The 25,314-nt window shown below is 50.7% G+C and overlaps 1 protein-coding gene across 7 annotated transcripts in view; it reads left to right on the forward strand.

Annotated features, from left to right (window-relative positions):
• Positions 1–25,314, forward strand: part of SULF2 (sulfatase 2) — a 123,829-nt gene that overhangs the window by 57,995 nt on the left and 40,520 nt on the right. The gene's annotated exons all lie outside the window — the stretch shown is intronic.

The following is a 25,314-nucleotide window of genomic DNA, read 5'->3' on the forward strand; positions in this document are numbered from 1 at the left end:
GTACACATGGATCGGAATGAGGCAGCATGTGCTCAACCTCTCTGGTAATCAGTGAAACGTAGATTAAGCCAACAATGCACTATCATATCTCACCCATAGCAGATATTCAGAAGTCCTGTCACACCCAGTGTTGGTGAGGATGTGGGAAAACAGGAAGTTGCATACACTAGCAGTGGCACCTCCACTTAAAGAGCATTTGGCAATTTCTGGCAAAGTTGAAATCATGCATCTCCTTCCATTCAGCCATTTTTCTCTGGCTCTGTACCCCAAATTCTGAGGAGGTGATATGTGAGTCCTGCTTGAGCAAGAGAGGGTGCTTCCTGGCGATGCTCGTGGCCAGTAGATGGCCTTCAGAAACCCCAACGCCAAGTGGTTTTGACAAGATGTTGAATTTTTTGCTCCCTGAACTGGAAGGATACAGGCAACCTTTAGGAAGAGACAGATCCCGAAGTTGAACAACCTAGGATACACTGTGACAGTATGACATAGGAACAGTATGACAATTTCCTCATAAGGCTTGAGGTGTCAAGATGATGGCTGGCTCTTCCAGGGTCTCTGTGCCTCTTCGTTACATCCAGCAACATCTTTTCCCAGAATGCCAAAGTGGTGAGATTCTTTCTGATTGGACCAGGTTGAGTCACATGTCCACCCCTGAACCAGTCACCACGGAGAGCAGTTGGAAGGTGCCAGTTAGCTTAGCCTACATCACCTGTTCCTGGAGCAGCAGGTGGAGTCAGTGTCCTCCCAACATCTGGATCCCCGATAAAAATTGGGGGGTGTTGGGAAGGATACGGAGGAAAACACATTGCTGTGGTGATCACAAATTTCCAGTACATTGCTTTTGGCAAAAAAAGAAAAAACACCTTTTCCGGACCTTTCTGGTGAATTAGACAGGAGTGCCTGTTTTCTTCTCATTAGGTAATGTTTCTCATCCACGTTGCCATCTGACTCTAGCAGTTCTGAGGTGGTTTCCCCGCCCAGCTCTTGCCATCTGGTACAGACTTTTGCAGAGATGCGAGCGCTGGTGGTGAGCCTTCTGCCCCTCCCTCATCGTGTTCTCGAATGCACCGGGGAGCACGCCTCTTGTTACAAGCCCGGGCTGTGCCAGGGCTCCCGGTTGGAGCTGTTTTGAAATTTGGCCCTGTGCACCCCAATTATTTTCACTCTTCTCCTCGCACAAAGCTGAGGAGGGAGGTCAGCTGAGGACCTGCACTGCTGGGCTGTCAGCCTCGGGCAGCCACCCTCGCTTGGGGGAGGGGGGGATTCTGTGCCAGCATGCCTGCAGGATGGTGGGACGTTGGAGGAGGCTGGGGCATCCTGCCGCCCCTCACAGGAGGGTGGAGGGGTGTCTGCTGAGCATTTGGGCAGCCCTGACAAAAGAGTCGCTGCTGGCATATGAAGGCAAGTGTGTGTGTGTGTGTGTGTGTGTGTGTGTGTGAGACTTGTTTTTCCCTAAAGTGATTTCAGGACCACAAAGACATGAGGGCTGGTCGTCAGGTTGCCTTCCTCTGTTTTCCTGTGTAATAATCCCCACGCCTCCCTCTTTCCACCGTTCCATTTTGGTCTGCCTTTAGCCTCTTGCCCTGAACCCCACGCCAGCATCCGGCTGCTGACTTAATACCTCTCCTGGGATGTCTCCCCAGCATTTCAGACCTGATGTGCCTAAAACGCCTTCCTGATCTTGTCTCCCCCTCCCCGGGCGCCTCCCCAGTCTCCCCCTGGCCGCTCCAGCGTTCCAGTCGCTCCAGCCAAAACCCTAATGTCATTCGTGATTTTTCTTCTTCCTCTCACACTCTATGTTCAATCCATCAACAAACCCCATTAGCTCTCCCCTCACAATACACCAGAATCCACTCTGGTGCCTCCACCCTCATCGAAGCCACCATCATCTCTCGCCTGGGCTGTTTCCCTCCCCGACCCCCTGCTCCCGCCCTCACCCCCCTACAGTCTGTTCTCACCACAGCAGCCGAGGGAGAACCTGTTTCCCCTCTGCCCACGGCCCTCCCGTGGCTCCCCCTCACTCGGGGTAGAGGCCCCCAGAGTCACCACAGGGTCCTAATGATCTGTCCCTCACCTCTTGACCACCTCGCCTCCTGTCCTCCCCCTCAGTCACTCCATTCCTTCCTGTTCTCAAACTATCCAATAACCCCCGGCACATTCCCACCTATAGGCCTTTGTACTTACTCTTTCCTTTTCTGGAAACTTCTTCCCCTGCATGTTTGCATGGCCTGAACACTCAGTTCCCTAAGATCTTTGTTCAGATGTCACCTCCTCAGAGAAGCCTTCCTTGACTATCCCATCCAGAAGGATACCTTTATCCCCCACCGTGCTTTATTTTCTTCAGAGCCCTTGTCACCACTTAACATATATTTGTTGTCCACCCTCCTAAGTTGCGTCATGCTCCCTTCTGGTCCTCCCTGCCCTGATTCCTGCTGTATCCGTCTCCCTGGCTCTTTCCACCACTGACTACATGTTCTGCCATTTATCTTGTTGGTTGTCTTGCTCCTAAAATGGCAGCTCCATGGAAGCAGGGACTGTCTGCTCTGTCCTCCCCAGGCCCCCGTGCCTGGAAGAGGGCCCGCCAGAGTGGGTGCTCCTGATCTTTGCAGGCTGAGCGGGTGAATCTGCGTATTCTGTCCAGAGCCAGCAGCCCCTGCCCTCCCGCATCTTTTCTGTATTCCTTTCTCCTCTCCCCTTCTCTTCTCCCCACCCCCTCCCGCCATCTCTGCCTCTCCTCCTCTTTCTCCTCGGCCCTCCTGCCGCAGAGAAGAAAGGCCCTGGGTTCTTCCTGGGATGCCTGCTCTGGGCCCTGGCGCAGCTGTCCCGCCTTCACAATGGTCGCCTTCTCTCGGCTTGGCCTGTCTCCTGGTTTTCTCCCGCTCTCTTCCTCTCCTCTTGAGCGCACACGCCCGCACACGCGCACACACAGCTCCCTTCTTCCCTCGTCCAGCTGCCCCTTTCCGCCCCCCCACCTGCCCCCTCTCCGGCCTGTGGGTGTGACAGCAGAGCCTCTTCATTCGCCCCGTGCAGTGGGACCACCTCAAGGGGCAGGGCACCCCCCCACGCCTCTCCTGGCACCCAGGACCCCACCTGCCCCTCCATGAAAGTCTGCGCAGCGAAGGGAGTTGAGCAGCCCTGCCCTGAGCCCGGGCTGGCCCAGGGCATCCTTAAGAGTCACACATTTGTCACTTCCGCATACATCTTCAGCTGAATTTCTCTAAACTCCAATTTAATACAGTCATGCGTCTCTTAACAATGGGGATACGTTCTGAGAAATGCATCATTAGGCGATTTCCTGCTTGGCAAATATCATAGAGTGTGCTTACACAAACGTGGATGCTATACCCCACTACACACCTAGGCTACTACTCATCTTACAGCACCACCGTCGTATATGTGGTCTGTCGTTGACTGAAACATCGTTATGTGGGGCGTGACTGTAGTCACTCCCTTTCTCCAAGATCTTCAAGTTTCAAAACAAGTAAAACATTGGTGCAGGAGTCCAGAGAATTACACTCTGCTTCTAACTCCTTTGTGACCGTGAGCTGAGACCTGACCCCTCTGGGCCTCAGTTTCCCCATCTGTGCAGTGGAGTTGCAACATATATGTGTAAGTTACCTATGCCTTTGATGTGACTCCACCCTGAGGGTCATGTGGCCAGTGCCCATAAATGGAAGGAGAGGTTCCCTGGGGCCATAAGAGGACAGGGCCCCTTAGAAAGAGAGGAGGCATATGGTCAAGCTTGTCAGCTTTTCAAAAACTGGGCGTGAGGCTGATGGGGCACGGTTTCTACTTGTACCTGGCTGACACTTTTGACCACTCTCTCTCCCCTAGCCCCTTAGTGGGTGTATTAGTTTCCTGCAGCTGCTGTAACAAAGTACCACAAACTGAGTGGCTTAAAACAATGGAAATGTATTCTCTCACAGTTCTGGAGGCCAGAAGCCCAAAACCAAGTGTCAGCAGGGCCGCACTCCCTCTGAAGGCTCTCGGGGAGAATCCTTCCTTGCCTCTTCTGGTGGTTACTGGCGGTCCTTGCTGTTCCTTGGCTTGTAGCGGCATCACTCCACCTCTACCTCCGTCTTCACATCGCCTTCTCCTCTCTGCATGTCTGTGCCCAAACTTCCCTCTTCTTGTAAGGACACCCGTCCCTGGATGAGAGCCCACCCAATTCCAGTATGACCTCATCTTAACTTAATTACATCTACAAAGACCCTGTGTCCAAATAAAGTCATGTTACAAGTACCCGGGATTAGAACTTGAACATACATTTTCAGGACACGATTCAACCCACACCAGCTGGGTTCTCTCACACACACCACTTTATTTAATCCTCACAGTGACACGTTACCCTCCGTTACAGCTGCAGAGTCTAGACGTTAAGCTGGAGCAAACACTGCAGGAGAGAGGAGCTCTTAGAAAACCAGCCGCATCCCCCCCCAACCCCGGGCTCCGGTCCTAAGTGCAGGGCAGTGTGGCCGCCCAGCCCATCAGCTCCATGCTTCCGTTTCGCTCAGGGAGTCGCTAACTTCGGTGGGCACTAAGATGACGGCGGCAGTCAAAATAAAAGTGAGAGGCAGCTGGCTGTGTTGGGTGGATTTAGAAAGCCTCTCTGCTGAGCCTCAAGGGGTCTGAGGGAGTTTTCAGGGTAAGTCTGACCTTTTGCAGTCCTCTCCCTGGTGCTAGCTGTGACTCCCCGGAACATTCTGGAAGGGTTTAGAGTAGAGCCGCTGGGCCCAATACAGCAGCCGCTAACCACCAGGAGCTATTTAACTTTAAATTAATTAAACATAAATCAAATTAAATATTCCGTTTCGCATTCGCACTAGCCCCGTTTCGAGTGCCCAGTTGGCACACGTGGGTGCCAGATTGGATGGTGCAGATATAGAATGTTTCCATCATTGTGGAAGAGTCTCTTGGACAGCCTTGGAATAGAGTGTAATTCAAGCAAAATCTTTTCGGAGGGGGGCACACAAACCTTTGAGAATATAATAATAACAATAATAAAAAGTGTGAGTTGTTCTTATTACGGAGCTTTTACCATGCCCAGACCTTGGGCCATGTGCTCATATGATTCGTCTCACTTAATCCTCACACAGGCCTAGGGGGTGGGGGCGCCCCTCCTCACTCCTGTGGTGTCCCCCTCAGGCCCTGAGCACCATGATCTAGACCCTGGCTCTCCCAGCCTTCCGCGTCCATGCTGTGGCTGTGTCGGGGGGCAGGGCTTCAGGATCAGGGGGCTACACAGGAGCGCTCCATCCTGGGGTCTGTGGGTCCCACCTGTGCGCAGACAGGTTCTCGATCTCTGAGCATCCGGCGCGTCCCATCCCTTGGCAGCAGGTCACATCCAGCACATGCTGCGAGCCCTTTGAGAATCATCTGTGCTGTCGTGGGGGAGATCCGAGTAGAAGGCCAGAGGGCTTTCAGCAAAGGGGCGAAACAGCACCCCAAGGCCGAGGAGGGGTCCGCTCCCTGCCAGGCCTGCATGGACCCCTTTTCCCCGGGGAAGCCAAACTCCAGTGGTAGAGGGGCCAAGCAGGGAAGGGGGCAGTGCCATGCAGCCCAGCCAGATGTGCCCCTTGGATGATGAATGGGCCCAGAGTTGCCAAATCTGATTTGTCAGAAGTGCAATATCCAGATTTTTATGTGAAATTGCCCAGTTTTCAAATGTGGACTATTCACTTCACTTTTTAAAAATTAAAACACCAGGCAGGCTCAAAGCTAACACACCTGTGGGATGGATCAGGTCCACAGGGCACCAGTTTGCAAACATTTTTCTGACCTGGTGGTTCTCAAGGGAGCACACCGCCCCCTAGGGGTTAAAATCTATGAAGGCATTTCTGGTGGTTTTAAAGGCTGTGGGATGCTGCTGGCTTCTTGGCGGCAGGGACTAGGGACCTTTGATGTCCTGCTCTGCATGGGAGAGCCCCACACAGCCCCCAAATTACCTTGCATTCCACATGGCTTCCGAGTTTTCTACCAGATTATCGTATGAGTGGATTATTTTTTGTTTATCGTTATCTGAGCCTTGACCCCAAGTCAATTTTATATATAAACACTGAAGTTTTTTGCAGTTTTAATACACCTTGCATTTTCCAGGAATGTAAGTGATAAGTAAACAGAGGGAGTATTATACTTGAATGCAAAACTTTTCCAAGAGTTACTCTTTGTTGCTGAAAATCCCATCACTGACTGGAGTACCACCCAAAGCATTTGACTTGCAAATACTGCAGGCCCGCCCCATCTGCATTTGTAGATGTCGCCTCCCGTGAATCTGCCTCTAGGTGCGGGCCTCTGACTGCTCCATCGTGTCTCCTGGATGGATGTGCTCGAGAAAGTTCATATTGAAATTTTTCTTTATCATAAATTGCCTTCCTTTTATTTTTCTTGTAGATTGCATTATGAGCATTGTATTGATTTGGGGGAAATGGCATGCATAGGTAGCTTTTGTTACCTATAAATTTCCTTTCAGGAAAATAAGTGAGCGTTACAAATTATTTGTCATAGAAGAGGAACATCAGTCTAATGGCATTGAGAACCACTCTTTGAAGGATCAGCTTAGTGTCAGATTCCTCCAAGGTGCTAATTAAATATCTATTGATTGACAGTCTCCCCAGGCCTTGTTCTAAGGGTCTTATGTGGGTTTCTCCCCTCCTCTGTCCCATCCTTCTGGACAAAACCACACTTTAAAAGGGGCAAAAAGATTTTCAGATACAGCTTGCCCTGATGTTGACTCAGCAGGCGATAAAACCTGTCGCTAGTGCTGGGGGAGCCCTCCACGCCCGACTACCTGAGTTTCCGGAAATGGATGGGCCTCGGTCCTCATTTGCTGGAGCTGCATGACCCTCCCAGGGAGTAGATGGCTGAGGCCAGCATTTAATTAGAGGCCCAAGCAGCCTGCCCTCCATGCCTCCAACACCTCGGCTCAGCCTGGGCCTCGGGTCATCTGCAGCCCAGCCTTCGTCGAAAGCAACAACTTTGCCAACAACAGGCAGGCAGAACCCAAGAGCTCATAAAGGGACACGGCAAGCAGCAGCCGTCAGCCTTCCCTCTGGTCATTTGCTTGTCCTTCCTTCTCCCCAGCAATTAGTCATTCCTCCTCCCCATCCAGCAGCCAGAGGAAACTTTGAAAAATAGAAATCTTATCTTGTCACTCTTTGCTTAAAACCCTCCACTGGCTGCTCACTGCTCTTAGAATAAATTCACAGCTTCTTGCCAAGGCCTTGCACAGCATTGGCCTGCTCACCTCTCTGTCCACATCTCCTCCCTCTCTCCTTTCCTTTCTAACAACACTCGGACCACCTGGCCTTTTTGCTGTTCCTCATACGTTCCAAGGTTATACCTGCCCCGGGGCCTTTGCACATGCTGTTGCCTCTGCCTAGAGCACCACTCACACAGCTTGTTCCTTGTCTTCATTCACCTTCCATCTCTAACATCTTCTCTGCTTCCCTAACCTCTATGTGTCAATTAGCCCTCCCCACCCCCTGCCACTCTCTACCATGATACCCTGCTTTATGTTTTTCATAGGACTTATCACCCCCTGGAAATTACCTCAGGTGTTTTGAACTTATTTCTTGCCTCTTTTGTTCCCTGCTGTATCCCCGGATCCAAGACCAGTGCCTGGCAAGTATTGGGTACTCAGTAAAGATTTGAATGAATAGATGACTCTTAGGCTTGGACTTGAAGTAAGCAGAAAGTGAGGACAAAATGGAATTTGGATTACTGTCTCATTGTTCCAGCATTAAGAAATATAATTGAAATTAGTTCTGGCAAATTTAGCTGAGACCCAGTGCTCAGACATTGTCATCAGAACCCTGTCTTTCTGCTTCTCAGATTGTCTTTCATTTGGGTTGGCTTTATTCTTCGGAAGGTCTCCTACGTGCTGTTAAGATGGCCCCCACAGGTCCCACCTCACCAGCGTAGTAACCCCGGTTGGAAGAGAGGGCCTCTTTCCCATGCTCCAGCAAAAGTCTCAGAGCACGATTTCATTGGTTCAGCTGGGGTCATATGTCCCTCCGTTAGCCAATCACAAGGCCAGGGGAGATGGGCTACCCTGATTGGCCAGGCCCAGATCATGTGCCTAGCCCAGGAGCTGGGGGCTAGAAACAGCCTCACCTGAACAGACAAGACTGAGAGAGGGGAACAGTTGGTTCCCTTAGAAGGCACAGTTACCAAAAGACTGGAGAATGGATGCTGGGCAGAAAAATAAACCAGATGTCAACTACAGAAACCCAAATCCAGCTTCCCCATCCAGGGGCAAGTGGGAGGAGGGCATTCCTCCCAGCCCCCAGCTCCCTCTGCTTCCAGCACCGGCTGCCTCCTTCCTGCATAATCGTGCCCCCACCTTCCTCATCTGCTTCCCACACTTCTCAGTTCAGCAAGATCCCATCTCTGGCGTCCAGAACTTTTACAGCATTGATTTATCACTTCGTGCAGCAATTTGCGTTTGGTGTCTTTTCAAAAGCAGAAGAAAGAGACTCATGTTGTAACCTTGCAAGCAGCCCAGAGTTAAAAGGATTCAGTTACAGAATCTCAGAAATGCCCCAGGCCTGAGAGCTTTGGGGCTCTGGGTTTATTTAATGCATTTCTTCCCAGCCCTGCTTCCTCAGCCAATTTGTCTGCCAAAAAAACAAAGACTTCAGTCCTGTGGCATTTTGCATCTAATATTTATAGTGTTCTAGAGTTTGCAAAAGCACTTCCTTCTCATTTATCACTTGTTCCTCAGGAGACCTCAGCTCCACCCCCATAAAGTTAGTGAGATTTTTCTTTTCTGCCCAGACTGGGAACTCCAGAAGCCAATGGTGGATGGCGAAGGGCTCACAACTCAGGGCCCTTCTACTGGCAGCAGGGGTGGGATTGAAACTCGGCCTGGACCAGCTCAGCTCCTATTCTGCACCCCTTGGGACCAAATTTGGGTGTTGCAAAATGGCAGCCAACAGCCTGAGTCCACACTTCAACCCCAAATATATTCTGTTTGAGTTACAGGTGGTTTTTTTGTTTGTTTTGTTTTTGTGAGGAAGATCAGCCCTCAGCTAACATCTGTTGCCAATCCTCCTCTTTTTGCTGTGGAAGATTGGCCCAGGCCAACATCCGTGCCCATCTTCCTCTACTTTATGTGGGACGCCGCCACAGCATGGCCCGATAAGCAGTGCACAGGTCCGTGCCTGGGATCCAAACCCACAAGCCCCAGGCCGCCGAAGCGGAGCACGTAAACTTAACGGCAGCACCACTGGGCCGGCCCCTACAGGTGTTTTTTAAAATCTGGAAATTTCACCAAAAAATCCAGATTCCAAGCTTTTCTTAAAAAAAATGATGATGATGATGATCTTGCCAATATTGGCAACATTCCTGAATGGTAGGGTTCGGCAGACTACAGCCCACAGCGACCTGTCACCTGTTTTTATAAATAAAATTTTCTTGGAACACAGCCATGCTCATCTGTTTACATATTTTCTATGGCTGCGTTTGGTCTGCAGTGGCAGGGTTGAATACAGTCATGCACCGCATAATGACTTTTTGGTCAACAATGGATTGCATATACAACAGTGGTCCCCCAAGATTAGTACCGTATAGCCTAGGTGTGCAGTAGGCTATGCCATCTAGGTTTGTATAAATACACTCTATGATGTTCGCACAGTAAGAAAATCGCCTAATGACACATTTCTCAGAATGTATCCCCATTGTTAAGCAACTCATGACTAATTGCAACGAGACCATATGGCTGCAAAGCTGAAAATATTTACAGTCTGACCCTTTGCAGAAGAGGCATGCAGACCCCTACTAGATGGCAGTAGCTGACTGGATTTGTCTCACAGCTGCCCCCAGTGTTTGGTAGATATAGGTACAGCTGAGGGCTCTTTGATCCTCAGATAACATTGATTCAGAGATGACAGACACTATTTCTTTCTCATTTGACAGTTTGGGCGTTAACAGCCCAGGGAGGATATGCACACCCGATGTTGGCACCCAGGCTCCTTCTGTGACCTTCCTCCACTACCCTGGGGGAGTGCCCTTGTCCAGAATGTCTCACCACATCCACATCTGGCCACCAGGAAGCAGGAGATTCAGGGGAGGCACCCCCACTTCCCACAGGGGCGTTACCAGAACTCACCCACTGCCCCCACCCATGGCTCTGCCAAAAATTGGTCGTGGCCACGTCCAGCTACAAGGGAGGCTGAGAATGTACCCTCCATTCTGGCAGCCTTGTGCCCAGCTAGTAATACTGTTTCTGTGGAGAAAGAGCCACTGGGCGCTGGGGTGACAGCAGGTTCTGGGGCACTTCACCGGAAGGGCCAGAGTCTCCACTCGCCACACGCCTCCCCTTCTCTCATTATTAGTCCATTTCATTCATTTACAGGAGCACCTGAACCTCGTTTGAGTGTCTGTGCCCTGTTGTCAGTTACATGCGTTCTTTCCCGGGGAGAGGAAGAAAAGGAACTGATGAACTCCAAGGGCAGAGGAAAGGTTGCAGGCGTGGAATCGTACAAAATGTGTCCCCTGGTTGCGTAAACTAGTGATTGGGAAATAACTGAGCCGAATACGCCCCCAGATCTAGTGCTCACAGCACTGGGGCCGGCAGAGGATGAGATGCACTTTGGAAGCTGTAACGTGCGGTGGAGACTCTGATCAGGGGCTCGCTCATCCCGGGGAAGGAAACGCCATCGTCCTGAGCAGCACTGAGCTGAGTCAATCCCGCCATGCTCCTGGAAACGCTGCCTTCATCTGGCTTCTCGCTCCCTTCTCCTCCTTCCCCGCCTGCTCCTTTCCAGTCCCCTAGACTGCTGTCTCACCATCCTGACCCCCTACTCGGGAGCCCAGGGCCCTCTTCTCTAGCTAGACTCATTCCCCAGCCAGAATTTTCTACCCGTTAGTGCCACGGGACCCCCCTGGCATCTGGTGAAGGCCATCAGTCCTTCTCAGAATGATGTCTTCAAATTAAATGTATAAAAGAAAATACACAAAATGACAAAGGAAGCCGGTTATATCAAAATACATTCATCAAAATACTTTATGAACTGTGATGTGTGCTGCTTTACACATGAAATAACATGATGTAGTGGTCATTTAACTGATAACTGATAGATCTGATTACGTCCATGATTTCAAAGTAGGACCAGATCTGATTACGTCCATGATTTCAAAGTAGGACCAGCTTAAAAGACATTTTGAGATGTCTGTGTTAACTGTTACGTGATATGAGAATATCCGTGACTTCTGCTCGGGACAAAGACACACACACTGCTGTTACTGTGATTGAAGGAGATGCTAGTTAGAGGATAATGAAAATAAATAAAAAGATGTGGTTTTCCCATCCAGTTTATGGACCATAGATTAAGAACCTCTTGCTTAGATGGTCTCATTCAATTCTGTGGCATTAAATGCCATCTAAATGCTGACAGCTCCCAAATTTCTACCCCCAGCCTAGACCTTTCCCCTGAACCTGGAAGCATATCTCCCCAGCTGCCCGCCCTGTCTCCACCTCAGTGTCTAACTAGCCCCTCAAGGTTAACGGGTCTCACCTTGCGCTCTCTATCATGCCCACCCCAGAACCTGCCCCTCCCACGGCGCCCCCTTCCTCAGTGATGGCGGCTCTGTGCTGTTGCTCAGGCCATATACCTTGAAACTGACTCCTCTCGCTTCTTTCCGACACCACATCTAATCCATCGGCAAAGCCTGTTGGTTCCACCTTCAAAAATAACCTGAAACCAGCCAAGCCCTCTGCCCCCACCTGGTTAGAACCATCCAGTCTCTCTCCTGAATTAGTGTCAAAGCCTAGAGTCCCACTTTCCCACTTCAGACTGTTTCCAACCGTAGAATGTAAGCTCGGTGAGGGTGTGGTTTTTCTGGTTTGTTAATTTATTGTTTTGTTCCACAGTATCCTCAGTGCCTAGAACCATGCCTGGGACATAAGCAGTGTCCTCTAATGTTTAGTGAATGGGTGAATGAACGAATGAATGAGTAACATCATGATAAATAATATTATTATAATAAAAAGAATAATCAGCCTTTGGGGCACTTTCCCTACGTTTTCTCATTGAATCCTTCCCAACAACGTTGTCAGGTTGGTATATTAATATCCCCATTTTACAGTTGGGAGAACTGAGCTGGTAGGTGGAAATAGCTGGATTTAAACCCAGGCTGTCAGCTCTGGAGCCCGGACTCAACCTCCACGCCCACCTGCCTCCCAGGATAAAATCATCCCTCAAACCCTGTACTTCTGGAAAGACTGGTCCAGATGATGTCTGTGGCTCCTGCCCGTGTTCCCATGCTGATGCTTCGAGAAATGCGAAGAGCTCAAGCCCTGGGAACAGCCTTCCCTCGACAGCCCACGGCCCAATGACCCCTGGAAGGATGGAGCATGGGGAAATGACGTCATTTCCCCATGGAGTCTCTCGTCTGCCTGGGATTCTGGAGCAAGGGCTTTGGAGGGTAGTCTGAGCCCACCGAGGAGCAGGACCGCTTGGATAACGAGGTCCGTTTGTCCTTGTCCCTGCCCTCAGTCACTGAGCAACCCACTTGCTGCTTCCTTTCTCTGTCGGGGGTTTCCCTGCCTCTCCTCGCCCCAGCGGATGGGCAGTGCTCCGGTCTGTAGTAACGGGGCTGCCGTCCTGCCGAGATGCGGGCACAGGCAGTAGCCCAAAGCCAGGCTGAAGATGGACCACCGGGGTTTGAGTCTCGGCCCCGCCACTCACCAGCTGTGGGACGTTCGGAAAAAGGGACGTCACCTCTCTGTGCCTCAGTTTCCCCAACTGTAAAATGGGGACAAAAATAGTATCTACCTCACTGGGTTATAATGGAACATCATCATCATCTAACCCAGTGGTTCTCGAAGTGTGCCCCAGGACCCCTGGACCCCAAACTGTGTTCATGATAATACCAAGACGTTATTTCCCTTTTCACTCTCTTTTCTTCAGGCGTACGGTGTTTTCTAGAGGGAAGGTAACATACCCACAGTTACCTAAAAAGGGTATTAAACTACTCCTCCCCTTTCCATGTGCATATCTGTGTGAGGCTGGATTTTTTCATGAAACATGACCAAAACCACATATCGCAACAGATTGAAGGCAGGAGTAGCTATGAGAATTCAGCTGTCTTCTATTAAACCAGACATTAAAGAGATTTGCAGAAATGTAAAACAGTGCAGCCCTTCTCACTAATTTTGTTTTGTTTTGGGAAAATCCATTTATCATTTTTAAAAATGTATGTTGACAAGTAGTAGCCTTGTCATTACTATTTTTAAGTGAATTAGTATGTTTTAAATTTCTCAGTTTTCGTTTCTAATATGGTAACTATCACTAGATATAACTGACATAAACAAAATTCTTTGGGGTCCTCAGTAATTGTTAAGAGTCTGAAGGGACCCCGATACCAAAACATTTGAGAACTGCTGCTGTTGGCTGACCCTGGCCTGGGGCCCTTCCTCAGTTTTGCAGAGCACCCCACAGCGAAGGCATGTCTCATGTGGATTAAAGAGATCCGGATTCAACCAAAAAGTGCCACAAAATCAAATAGGAAGACAATGAGTGAACAGCTCTGCCCACTGTTCCACTCAAAGACTGTGTGCCCTGGGTGATGGTCAATAAGAGTCTGCTGTTCCCTCAGTCGGACACGATTCCCACAGGACCCCCATAACCTGGGTGGTCGTTTGTTCAGTCATTTACTCGTTTATCCCACAAATGTCTGTTGAGGCCTTCCTGCTTGCCCAGCTCTGTCCTAGATATAGGGACACAGGTGGGCACAAGGCAGGCAGAAACCCCTGTCCTCAGGGGGCTGATGTTCTAGTTGGGAAGGTGGGTGATAAAAACCAGAAGACACATTTGTCAGGTGGGGATAAATACTGTGGAGAAACAAAGTCAGGAGAAGAGGGAGATCCAGGGGTGGGGAGCCACCATTTTAAGAGCCTGGTTAGGCAGGTGACCCAATGAGGTGACATTGGAACAAATACTTGCAAGAGGTGAGAAAGCAGTGTGAGGAAGATGGTTTCTTTAGAGAGAACAGCAGGAGCAAAGGCCCTGAGGCAGAAATGAGCTCTGGAGGCTGGGAGGACAGAAGGAGGCCACTGTGGCTGGAACAGAATGGGCCACAGCACAGTGCGTCGACGAGGTCAGGGAGGGGGCAGAAGACGGATCATAGGGGACCTGGTAGGCCACGGCAGGGACTCTGAAATTGAGTTCAAGAGAGATGCAGGGCCACTGAAGGGCTTTGAGCCGAACTGTGGCTTGATCAGATTTGTGATTTAACAGAATCCGTCTGGCCATGTGGAGGTTGGAGGGAGGAGGCAAGAGGAGCAGGGAGGAGGCTCAGCAAGGTCCAGGCGAGGAAGGCGGTGCCTTGGACCAAGCTGGTCGCCGTGAGATGTGAGAGGTGCCCAGTCCTGGTCTGGTCGGAAGGTGGGGCCGCTACTGCGCATTGTCAGTGGCCGTGGTGGGGGGAGGAGCCGACGACCCTCCAGGCCATGTGGCCTGAGCACCTGGCACTTTCTGGGATGCTGGGAGAGATGCAGGTTCGGGGGGACCAGTCAAGAGTCCAGCTTGAAATGCCTGTTTGGTACCACATGAATTGATCTGAAGGAAAATATTAAGTTTGTCACAGTCCAAACGATACGTAAAAATGGCAAAACACGAGAAAGACGCACGCAGACAACTAGAATTCAGAAGATGCCGCGAAGGGCAAAGACCCCTCTTTGTTTTCCCAGCCTCCTCACATGTGAAATGGGGCAGTGTATTCTGGGAAAGATGGACTTTCCGGAGTGTTCGACTTCATTTTTCACTGACCTTTCCGAATTGCTTTGGCAAACGTTGTTTATTGTCATTGGCTCGCCTCTGCGCTCCGGCCCATCCTTGCTAATAGACGTGTGTCATGCTCGGCCGCTTTCTTTGTGCAGCATAAACATCCTCCCCTGAGCTCGTTACTGGGGTCTCAGAGGGGCCTTGTCGTTTTCCAGGACGGCGTCGCATCTGGTTTCTAACAGCCGTTTTCGTTTCTCCAGAGACCCGAGCGTTCATCCCCCTCCCTGAAAAGGAAGCGGGCTGTATTTTGAGAACTCACAGTTCCTTTTTTTGGAGTTCTTGCTCTGTGCCAGACATGATCTCACGCACTGCTGCTCCCATTTTGTAGATGAAGTCACTGAGGCCTAGAGAGGAGCGCCCACCTGCCCGCGGATTTAGGGTGCGAACCCTGGCCCTCTACCTCTGGGGACCAAGCTCTTCAGAGCCACGCTGCTCCCCCTCCATCGCTGGAGACCCGCACAACTTTTGAACGTGTGCAGCCAGCACCCAGTTTCTCAACATCAGCACCACTGACACTTGGGGGTCGGATAATTCTTTGTTCTGGGGCCTCCTGTGCATTATAGGGTGTTGAGCAGCCTCCCTAGCCTCCACCCACAGGATGCCGGTAGGACCTCCACTCGCCCAGTTGTGACAGCCCACAAATGTCTCCAGACATTGCTCAGTGTCCCCCAGGGGGCAGATCACCCCGGTTGGCCTGATATGTGTTCAGTGTACTTTGCACAGACGGGCCTTGGGTTGATGTCTCTACTACCCCCACTGACTCCTCTCCCAGCAGGCAGCATTGCTGCCTGCAGATACTGTCACAGAAATCCCTTTAAATAAAACATTTAATTGTCGCTGCTCCAGCCCTCCTGTCCTCCCAGGGAGGGTGTGAGGCTTAAGACACTCGAGAGGGGCAGTTTTGCCCTGCACGGCCTGGGTGTCTCACCAAGTCCACTGACCCATCACCCTGTCAGCAGCTGTTACTGTATGTCCACTCGGCCACGTACGGGGCCGGAGCTACAGCGCCCAGGAAAGGCCCCTGCCTTGTGGACCCAACATCCTAGGTGGGGAAATGATGATACACAAGAAAACAAGCACATCTACAGGATCATTTCAGAGAGCTGAGCGCTCTGGAAAAGCGAAATAGCCTGCTGAGGATAGAGGGGTGGGTGACTTTCGACAGGGTGACCAGGGACAGCTTCTCAGAGGAGGTGACCTCTGATCTGAGACATCACAGTGAGAAGGAACCAGTCCATGTGAGAAGGGAGGAGGCAAGTGTCCAAGGCAGAGGGGAGAGCAGGTGCAAATGCCCTGAGACGGCAGGGAGCTTGGCGCATTTAAGGCACAAGAGGCCTGGAGAGGCTCGACCAGAGTGAGCCGAGGGGCGCGTGGGGGAGCCGTGGGCAGAGGCAGCAGGACAGGCGGGCGAGTCACTGAGGAGGTGGCCGAAGGGTCTTGGGTTCGGAAGGGCCCTTCTGGTCGTTTGGGGGTGACTGGGTTATGGGAAGGCAAAAAGGGAGGCAGCAAGTCCAGGTGGAGGCCGTTTCCGTTGTGAGCGAGAAAGTGAGGATGAGGAAGCAAGATCCATTTCTGTCTCCTTTTTGGACTTCCTCACCCTGAGGGCCTTGCCTCTTTCATTTGGATTCCCGAACCCTGGGTCTGAGGATTCAGGGTGCAGCTTCTGAGCAACTGTCTCATCACGGGGTCTCCCAGAACTCCAACCCGTTATTCTGCGTTTGAGCCTCGTCCCAGGGTAAAGTCTGATTGGCCAAGCTCAGCCACGCTCCCGCCCCTTGGGTGGAGAAGGGCACCTTGACTGACAGTTGGGACCTTTGTATTTGGGAGGAGCCAGGGGTACAGCGGCTCTGGCTTTTCAGGGGTTCCCTGAAAGAAAACGTGTGTGCGTGTGTGTGTGTGTATTCATGCATGTGTGTATACATTGGTATATTGGCTCCAAAATATGGGGGAAAGACCAAATCAAAATGAATAAATATTTAGTGAAATATTTATATTTGAATATAAATAATGAAATGTAGCATGATTCAACCAGTCAACTCTGGACTGTTTCGACTCTTGGTTATTTATCGATTCTCTCTAAAGTAGGATGTGGGTGGAGATGGTGTGGGATGAATGAGTGCCGAGAGACACCAGTGTCCTTCAAACAGCCTTATTGACGGTTCCACCCAGATGGCCCATGATGGGGGAGAGAAAGTTCCCCAAAGGCGTTGGCTGCTGTCAGTCCCACTAGCTGACACTTGCTAGACACTCAGGATGTGCCAGGTACTAGTTCACGTTCCTTACACATGTTGGTTCCTCCACTCCACGTGACAGCAGGCAGTGGCTTATTGTCATTGTTGCCCACTGAGGCACGGGGGAGGAAGTCACTTGCCAGGGGAGGAAGTTAGGAGGTGGCAAAGCCAGACAGTCTGGCCACAGAGACACACTCGTGGCTCGTCTCCCATGTCGCCATCTCCTATGTTACCGGGAGACAGGGGAATGGCTGCCAGGAGATGCAGAACAGCGGTGCCCCCACACCAGCCCAACGGCTCTCCAGCACAGAGAGTGACCCTGAGGTTCCTGTTAGTTTCCAGTTGCTGAAACCCTCCATCTCCCCCATATCCAAAATGATGCCTCAGTCTGCCCTCCCGTGCCAGGTTTATCACCAGCTAATCTCAGTCCCCAGTCGCCGCAAGACACGGCTTTTACAGACCACAAATGCGATTACGACGAGGCAATTTCGGTTAGATTCAGGGCTGGGAGAGAAAGCAGAAGGATCTGGTTCTCCCATCAGACTCCGAATGGTTCCGCAGCAGCACTTAACTCAGACAAATGGAGGAAGCAGCGGCCGGGAGGGAATCGGGCGTCTGGAGCTTTCCAAACGAAAGGCTGCCCGCACGGACCTGCAGGACCCGGAGAGGGTTACGAACGGGCCTCAGGGTTGAGACTCCCCTCAATGTGGTCAGGGGGAGAGGGAGGATTCTACCATGTGTCTCTGCAGGCACTCCATTCCACAAGGTATTAACGGAGCAAGAAGGTGGCTGGAAAGGGGGACCCACTGGTGATTATGAAACTGTAACACTTAGTGGGTGCTTGTTTTGTGCCGGTTCTAAGCAATATGCATATATTAGCTCTCACAACAACCCCATGAGGTCCATACTGTCGTTATCCCCGTTTATAAATGGAGAAATTGAGGTATCCAGAGATTAAACGACTCGCCAAGGACACACAGCTTCCAGTGTTGTGAAATATCTCCAAGAGTCCCTTTAATGGGAAGTGTTTTTTCCAGCGTCCCTTCCTCTGGGACAACTTCATCTTTTTCATCACAACCACTTTTCCCCGCTTATGTTGATGACTAAGTTCGCCTTCCACTAAGTTCGCCTGGCTGTCTATCTGAGTTTCCCGCACAGTCAGTGTCCACATTCCCTCGGTCAGCTGCGTTTCTTCTGTAACTCCCTTTACATCTGCCTCAAGGTTCAATTTCAGCCCCTTAACTTTTCGTTTCTTTGCTGCACTCTCATCTCTATTGGCCAGTTCTCTCCTTTGATAATCCACTTTTGTAAAGTGTCTTGTAGCTTTATCACTGGGAGACAGGGAGGCAACACACCTACATGCATTGCTGTCTGCGCGTGAACTGAATAACAGATGCGCAGTGACCAGTCCCCGATAGACTTTGCGAGAAGTGACGTGACTGGCCATTGATCCTGTGTGTCTGCTATTTACACAGCAGTTTGTGGACTGAAGAGCTAGTAGTAAAGTTTGTACCTTATGCAATTGCAGTTAACATACTGTGGTAGCTAAATTTGAACCATCTTGTGGGAGACTGGTATTTAACTAAACCGTGGAAATTGACATTTGTGCGTATCAGGACCATGCAAAGCGAGGACTGCCTGTAATTGGCTGTTGCTGTTCTTGTTGCCATTGCCGCCCTCTGTTGTGTCATTCTTTGCGCTGTGGAGCCCCCTCACTGCCCTGGCCCAGTTCCGAGTCTCCTTCTCCTTAGCTGGCATTGCTTCCTCCAGGTTACCACAGCCCTACTTTAAATCCCAGAGGGATCTTTCACCCCACACAGGGAATTTTGTTCTACACCAAAGGTTGGAAAACTTTTCCTGCAAAGGGCCAGATAGTCAATATTTGGGACTTGCAGCCACTTGGTCCCTGTTGCAAGAACTCAATTCTGCCATTGTAGTGGCCGTGCAGCCATCACGATACAGAAGCAAATGGGTGTGGCTGTGTTCCAATGAAACTATTTACAAAAGCAGGTGGCAGGCTGGATTCGGTTTGCCAAACCCTGCTCTGCACTAAGCAGCTCATCGTCTTTTCCTTGAGTCTTTGGATGGCGAGTGAAAGAACTCAACTCAAACTGAGTTAAGCAAACAAAACAAAACAACAAAAGTGGAGTGGCGGAATCTATTGGTTTACATAACTCAGGGTTTCTCAACCTTGGCACTACTGACATTTGGGGCCAGAAAAGTCTTTGTACAGGGAGGCTGTCCTGTGCATTATAGGATGTTTACCAGCATCCCTGGCTTCTACCCACTAGCTGCCAGTAGCAGCCCCCCCACACCCAGTGGTGACAACCAAAATGTCCCCATTGCCCAGTGTCCCCTAATTGGGAACCACTAATGTAACTGAAAATGCTTGCATTAGAGGTGGCTTCAGGTAAGAGTGGACTCAGGGACTCAAACCAGCAGCTCTCTCTATCCATCTCCCTCCCTCTCTCTCTCTCTCTCTCACGCACACACGCGCGCACACACACACCACGTACACACACCACGTACACACACACACACCTCTGCTGCTTTCTTCCATGTTGCTGCACACTCAAATAGACTCTCCCGGGCCGGCCCCGTGGCTTAGCGGTTAAGTGCGCGCACTCCGCTGCTGGCGGCCCGGGTTCGGATCCCGGGCGTGCACCGACGCACCGCTTGTCTGGCCATGCTGAGGCCGCGTCCCACATACAGCAACTAGAAGGATGTGCAACTATGACATACAACTACCTACTGGGGCTTTGGGGGAAAAAATAAAAAAAAATAAAAAAAAAAAACAAATAGACTCTCCCTCTTAGTGGCAAGATGGCTGCCAACAGCTTCCTGCTTATATCCCACCAGCTTCAAGCCCTATGGAAGAAGAACTTCTCTCTTCCAGTAGCTCCCTAAAAATCCCAGGGCTGAGTCTCATTGGCCCAGCTTGGGTCACATGCCTAGCCCTGAACCAATGGCAGTAGCCAGGGGGATGTGGTGCTCTCATCGGTCAGGCTGAGATGATGCATGCAGCCCTCAAGTCAGGACTTAAGATCAGCCCACGTGTACTTAAGTAAGGAAGTGGTTGTACCCAAAGGACCAGACAGACAAAACAAAAGTCTCCACTGCCAGGTGTAAGTTTCCACCAGTGCCTGGCACACGGGAGGCAGTAAGTGCTCCATCTTTCCGTTGACGCCAGCACTGCTTCCAGGAGCAGCCGTCAGCCAGCACCTTGTCGATGGCCTTTCCTGGCCTGGCATTTATTTCATTCCGCTCAGTCTGCCTGCCAAGTTGTCCCTCCCCCGTAGCAGACCCCGTTTGCTCTGTCTTTTGCGCCATCCCAGCCACCAGAGCTCAATGACTCCGGGCTCCAGCCCGACATGGGCTGTATTTTTAATCTTGATTTTAATTCCAGCTCATTCTCCTGGCTGTATCTCCCAGCCCCAGAGCCCCGGGGCCCATGCTAATTTGCTTCTCCCACCTCAACTGGTGCCGGAATAGCCATTTTTAAAACTGCCTTGGGGAAGTCTAATCAAATGAGAGCAAAATCTAATTTGGCACTAAAAGCCTCTGGCTGAAGCCCTGTTTTCTAGGGCCTTGTGAAGCCTGAATAATACACTCTTTCTGGATTTTTTAAGGGTTGGGGGTTGGAAAGAGGAGACAGATGTGAAAGAGGAGATTCTAGCAGAGGAAGTTTGACACCCGTGGCACTGGACGATAATGGCAGCGGTGGCTTCCAAGGGCACCGCACTTCCCAGCCCCAAGTAATAGTTCTCTCACCAGCCCGGCCAAGAATTCAAGCTCTCTAGCATTCCAGGCTGCACGTTTATCAGAAAGACCTTGGCCCACATCTATCTTCAGGGACGAACCAGTAGGATCACAAGCCGGGCAGTGGGGAGACCCCAGTTCCCCCAGTGGGGAATTCAGTGGGCCCCTTTCTCTGGGCTTTTGTTCAGAACAGTGACGTTCTGTGCTACTTAAATCACTTGTGGTCCTAGGTTCCTTTCAAAATGTGTCAAAAGCTGTGGACCTGTTTCCAGGAAAATGCACACAAAATGCAACATCTGGTGTGTCATATTTCAGGGGACATGTGGACCCCTTTAAGTTCCTCTGTCATGCTTCCTGTTGCTTCTCCTCATTGTGGCCTGCAGGACCCTCATGATCTGGCCCATCTACCTTATGATGTCATCTCCTCTCTCCCTCACTGGCCTCCTTAGGTTCCTCAAATGCCCCCAAACTTGTTCCTGCCTCAGGACCTTTGCATTGCTAGTCCCTCTGCCTGGAGCAGTTTTCCTTGTATTGCCCTGTTCCCTCTGACTCTTTTTCATCATTTCTCAGAAGCTTCTCCTGACCACTTGGCCCAATGGTGCCTCTAGTGGTCCATGTCTGACCACTCTGTTGCATCATGATCCTTTTTCTTCATCACTGTTATTACCAATGCCATCTTTATTTGTCGCGGTCCCCACGTCAGAATGTCAGCCCCATGAGGGCAAGGATCCTGTTGGTCTCATTCACTGCTGTGTTTCCAGTGCCTAGGACAGCTCCTGGCATACCCTAGGTGTGTAATACATAGTTGTTGAATGGATATATTGGTTTTTACCGTACCCGGGCACACTGATCGTATTATTTACTTAGTATTTTCCTCTCAATTGTTTTACTCTTTTTACTTCATTTGTTTCAAAAGGAAACTGTTACATCATTGTGACTGCACAAAGGGCATGCTGTGCTCACCGCAAGACAAAAGCCAATCATCAAGAGGCAAAATGGTGGAAAAGAAAGGGCAGTTTATTACAGCTTGCTAGCAAGGGGGAAGATGGCCAACTAACGTCTCAAAGAACCATCTCACAGAACAAAAGACTACAGGCCAGTTATATAGAGTGCTGGTCTCCGAGTGGGGGAGGCATCTGGTCCCAGGGTGGTGGCATCCATCTGATCACTGGGTGGAGGCATCTGGTCCCAGGGTGGTGGCATCCATCTGATCACTGGGTGGAGGCATCTGGTCCCAAGATGGGGGCATCCATCTGGTCTTAGTTCCTGGCAGTCCTTGGTTTTACTTGATATGCATCAGAGACTGGAGCAACGCCCTACACCCTGATCTTTCAGTTCTCGTTGATGATGGCTATCAGCATAGACTCTGCCCGGGGTTCATCACATTCCTAAGGAACTCAAAAGAACAAAGTTATCAACTTATAGCGGCCGGGAGGGGCCACAAAGTCCACAGTTGTCAGAGGTCATCCAAAGTGACAGTATGGTCTCTTCTCCTCTACAATATGGCTTCCTTTGTGTCAACCCTCTATTGAGCCGGTATCATCATCACCAGTATTATTTGTCATGGATAGAAAGTGTTGTGGCTCTCTGAAGGGTCTTGTTAAATTTTATCCTCTTCCTTATTGAGGTTCTGAACCAATTGAGAAATAAAACTAAAGAGTCAGATGGAAGCCAAAATCGCGTTTTGATGAATCTGATAAAGGCTAGGGTTGAGGGCGTGACTTCTTTCTGCGGGCATTTATGCTTCCAGATGCTAAATTCCAGAGTTAAGCTGACTTCCGGCTGAGCCAGGCCCACACCTCTCTCCTCCCCACCCCACAAGAGCATGCCCTCTTAAAACTAGCATTCCCTGAAGGCAGCTCCTCCCCAAAAGAAAGGCAGAGGAAGGATTGGGTTATGCATGCCCAATTTGTCCCTCCAAACCCAGCAGGCATGTATGCTGGGACTCAGCAAACTACAGCCCATGGGCTGAATCTGGCCCTCCATCTGTTTTTGTAAATAAAGTTTTATTGGAACAGAGCCACGCCTATTTGTTTCTGTATTTTCTGTGACTGTTTTTACAACAGCAGGATTGAATAGTTGCGTTAGACACTATCTGGCCCACAAAGCCCACAATATTTACTCTCTGGGCCCTTACAGGAAAGGTTCGCAGACCCTGCCATAAGTCATTCTTCCCCAGCGAGAGGAACAGGAGATAGTGGGGAGAGGCCAGGAGTGTGCCCAGAGCAGAGCTCCCTACAAATGGAAAGAAGCATCAGAAGTATAAATAAGGTCTCTGAGGTTTAGTAGATCTTATTCCTGGACTGCACTTGATCTCTGGGGGCCTTTTCAGCTCTCACAATGTGGTTCTTTTACTGAGGAAAGGAAGGTGCGGGGAGCCAGGTGGAGTTATTTAGATCAGGGTTTCTCAACTCCAGACTATTGACGTTTTGCCCTGGAGAGCTCTCTGTTTTGGGGGCTGCCTGAGCACCGTGGATGGTGAGCAGCATCCCTGGCCTCTACCCACTCGACGCCAGTAGCACCCCCACCCCAAGTTGTGACAACCAAAAGTGTCTGCAGACGTTTCCTGGTCGCTCCTGAGGGGCAAAATCGCCCCCGGCTGAGGGCCAGTGCTTCAGGGGGATGGATGCCGCGGGATGGCTGAACATGCCATGTTCTAGAAAAGAAACTCAGGCCTTCAGCTTGCCTGGTCCTTTCACGCTGCCTCTTACTCCTCCCTGGCTGACCCCCAGCCAGGACGCGCCGTCGCTGTTTCCCTGGCCACCCACCGCCCAGTTACGTTCCGCTCTCTAAACACTGGGTGCTCCTCAGGACGCAGAGCCAGGGCGGCGGATCCCCCGCCCTCCTCCCCAGACCGCCCGGTTCCTGCTGTTTATTCCTGCCCTGCCCTCCGTGCGAAGGGAGGCTCCTCCCGGGGCCTGTCCTGAGACTGCTCGGGGATTCTCCCTTCCTATTTTCACCTCCTCCTGCTGCCCAGATCCTTCCAGAAGGTGTTTCATCAGCTCCTCCCTCAGGAGCACTCGCTTCCTGACTTAATGGAAGTGCTTCCCTCCGCCTGTACCATGGGGATTCGGGAATCCAGCTGTGTGGGTTCTGAGGGGTCTTCCCCTCCTGCGCAGGGCCAGCCACCTGCCAGCTCTCCAGGAAGAGCCCGTAGAGGGCTCCAGCTCCATCGCAGCCTCTCCTGGCCCGGGCCTCTCTTCTCTGGGCCGACAGGCTCTTCATACTTCCTTGAAGGTTCCAGGTGGAGGGGGGCCTATCTTATCTTCTGCTGGCATCACAGCCCAGCCCCAGCCCGCTCCTTCCTCCTCTGTGGCTGTTCACCTCCCCTATCTGTCTCCTCTCATCTTGGGCTCTGAACTGACACTCACTCAACACTCTATTTGTCAGGCACGGCCCCAAGCCCTCTGCTACACCATCTCTCTAAATCTTAACAGCCTCAAACTCTCCGATTCTCACACTCTCGGCGGTGGTTCTAGAATGTCTCAGAGCCCCAGTGTCCTCATCTGAAAGAGAGGGCTGGCAAAGTTTTGCTTTCTCTGGAAAAACTCTCACAGATTTTCCCCATTTCGTAAAAATGGCTTTATAGGTTATAATTACTTAAAATCGTACTTGCTCGTTGGAAAGAAAAAAGAACAAAAAGGATCGTGAAGAAGACCTTGTCTGTTGTTACCTCCTCACCCACGGCGAGTCTTTAGGTGTATCCCCATCCAGATGGATTCGGGGGATTTTTTTTTTTAAGTAGGCTTTGTTGGTGGTGCGTGCCTGTATGCGGAGAAGTGCTCTGCTCCTGAATGTCCGGCTCAGTGGAGTTGCACAAACCAAACCACCTGTTCCAGCAGAAATAGAACAAGGCCGTCACCCGAGAAGCTCCTGCCTCTGTGCCCCCTCCACCCACTCTCCTCCCTAGGTCCAGAGATAGCCACTGCTTTCCTTTCCAACACCATGGATTCATATCGATATGAATTCATAGACGCGTATTTTTGATCTTCATTTAGATGGGATCAGACAATGTGCCTTCTTTCATATCTGGCTTATTTCTCTTAATATTATCAGACTGTGGAGATGTGGCCGTGATATTGAATGTGGCACTGGTTCTTTCCTTCTCCTTTCTACTCGTATTTCATTATACAAATATGCAGCAACGTACTTATCCATCCTTTTGTTGATGGACATCTGATTTGTTTCTAGTTATTTGCTATCATGAATACCGCTGCTCTGAGCATGGTGAACATGTGAATGCAATTCTGTTGAGTAACTACCCAGGATTCGAATCGCTGGGTCAGAAGGTGTGAATATGTTCAAGTTTAGCAGACACTGCCAAACACTTTTCCACAGTGGTTGGACCGGTTTGCATGCCCACCACCGTATGTGAGAGTTCCAGTTGCTCCACATCCCCACCGACGCTTGGTACTGTTCATTTTTTTAATGTTAGCCATTCTGGTCATGGTATGGTAGATAGAACTCAAGGGGTCCATAAACTGGAGTGGGAATAAATTACTCTTATTTTTGTTAACCTACAACTGAAACTTAGCATT

Source organism: Ceratotherium simum, chromosome 21, assembly GCF_057802395.1.
Source record: "Ceratotherium simum simum isolate JZ-2026a chromosome 21, ASM5780239v1, whole genome shotgun sequence".
Classification (NCBI taxonomy): domain Eukaryota; kingdom Metazoa; phylum Chordata; class Mammalia; order Perissodactyla; family Rhinocerotidae; genus Ceratotherium; species Ceratotherium simum.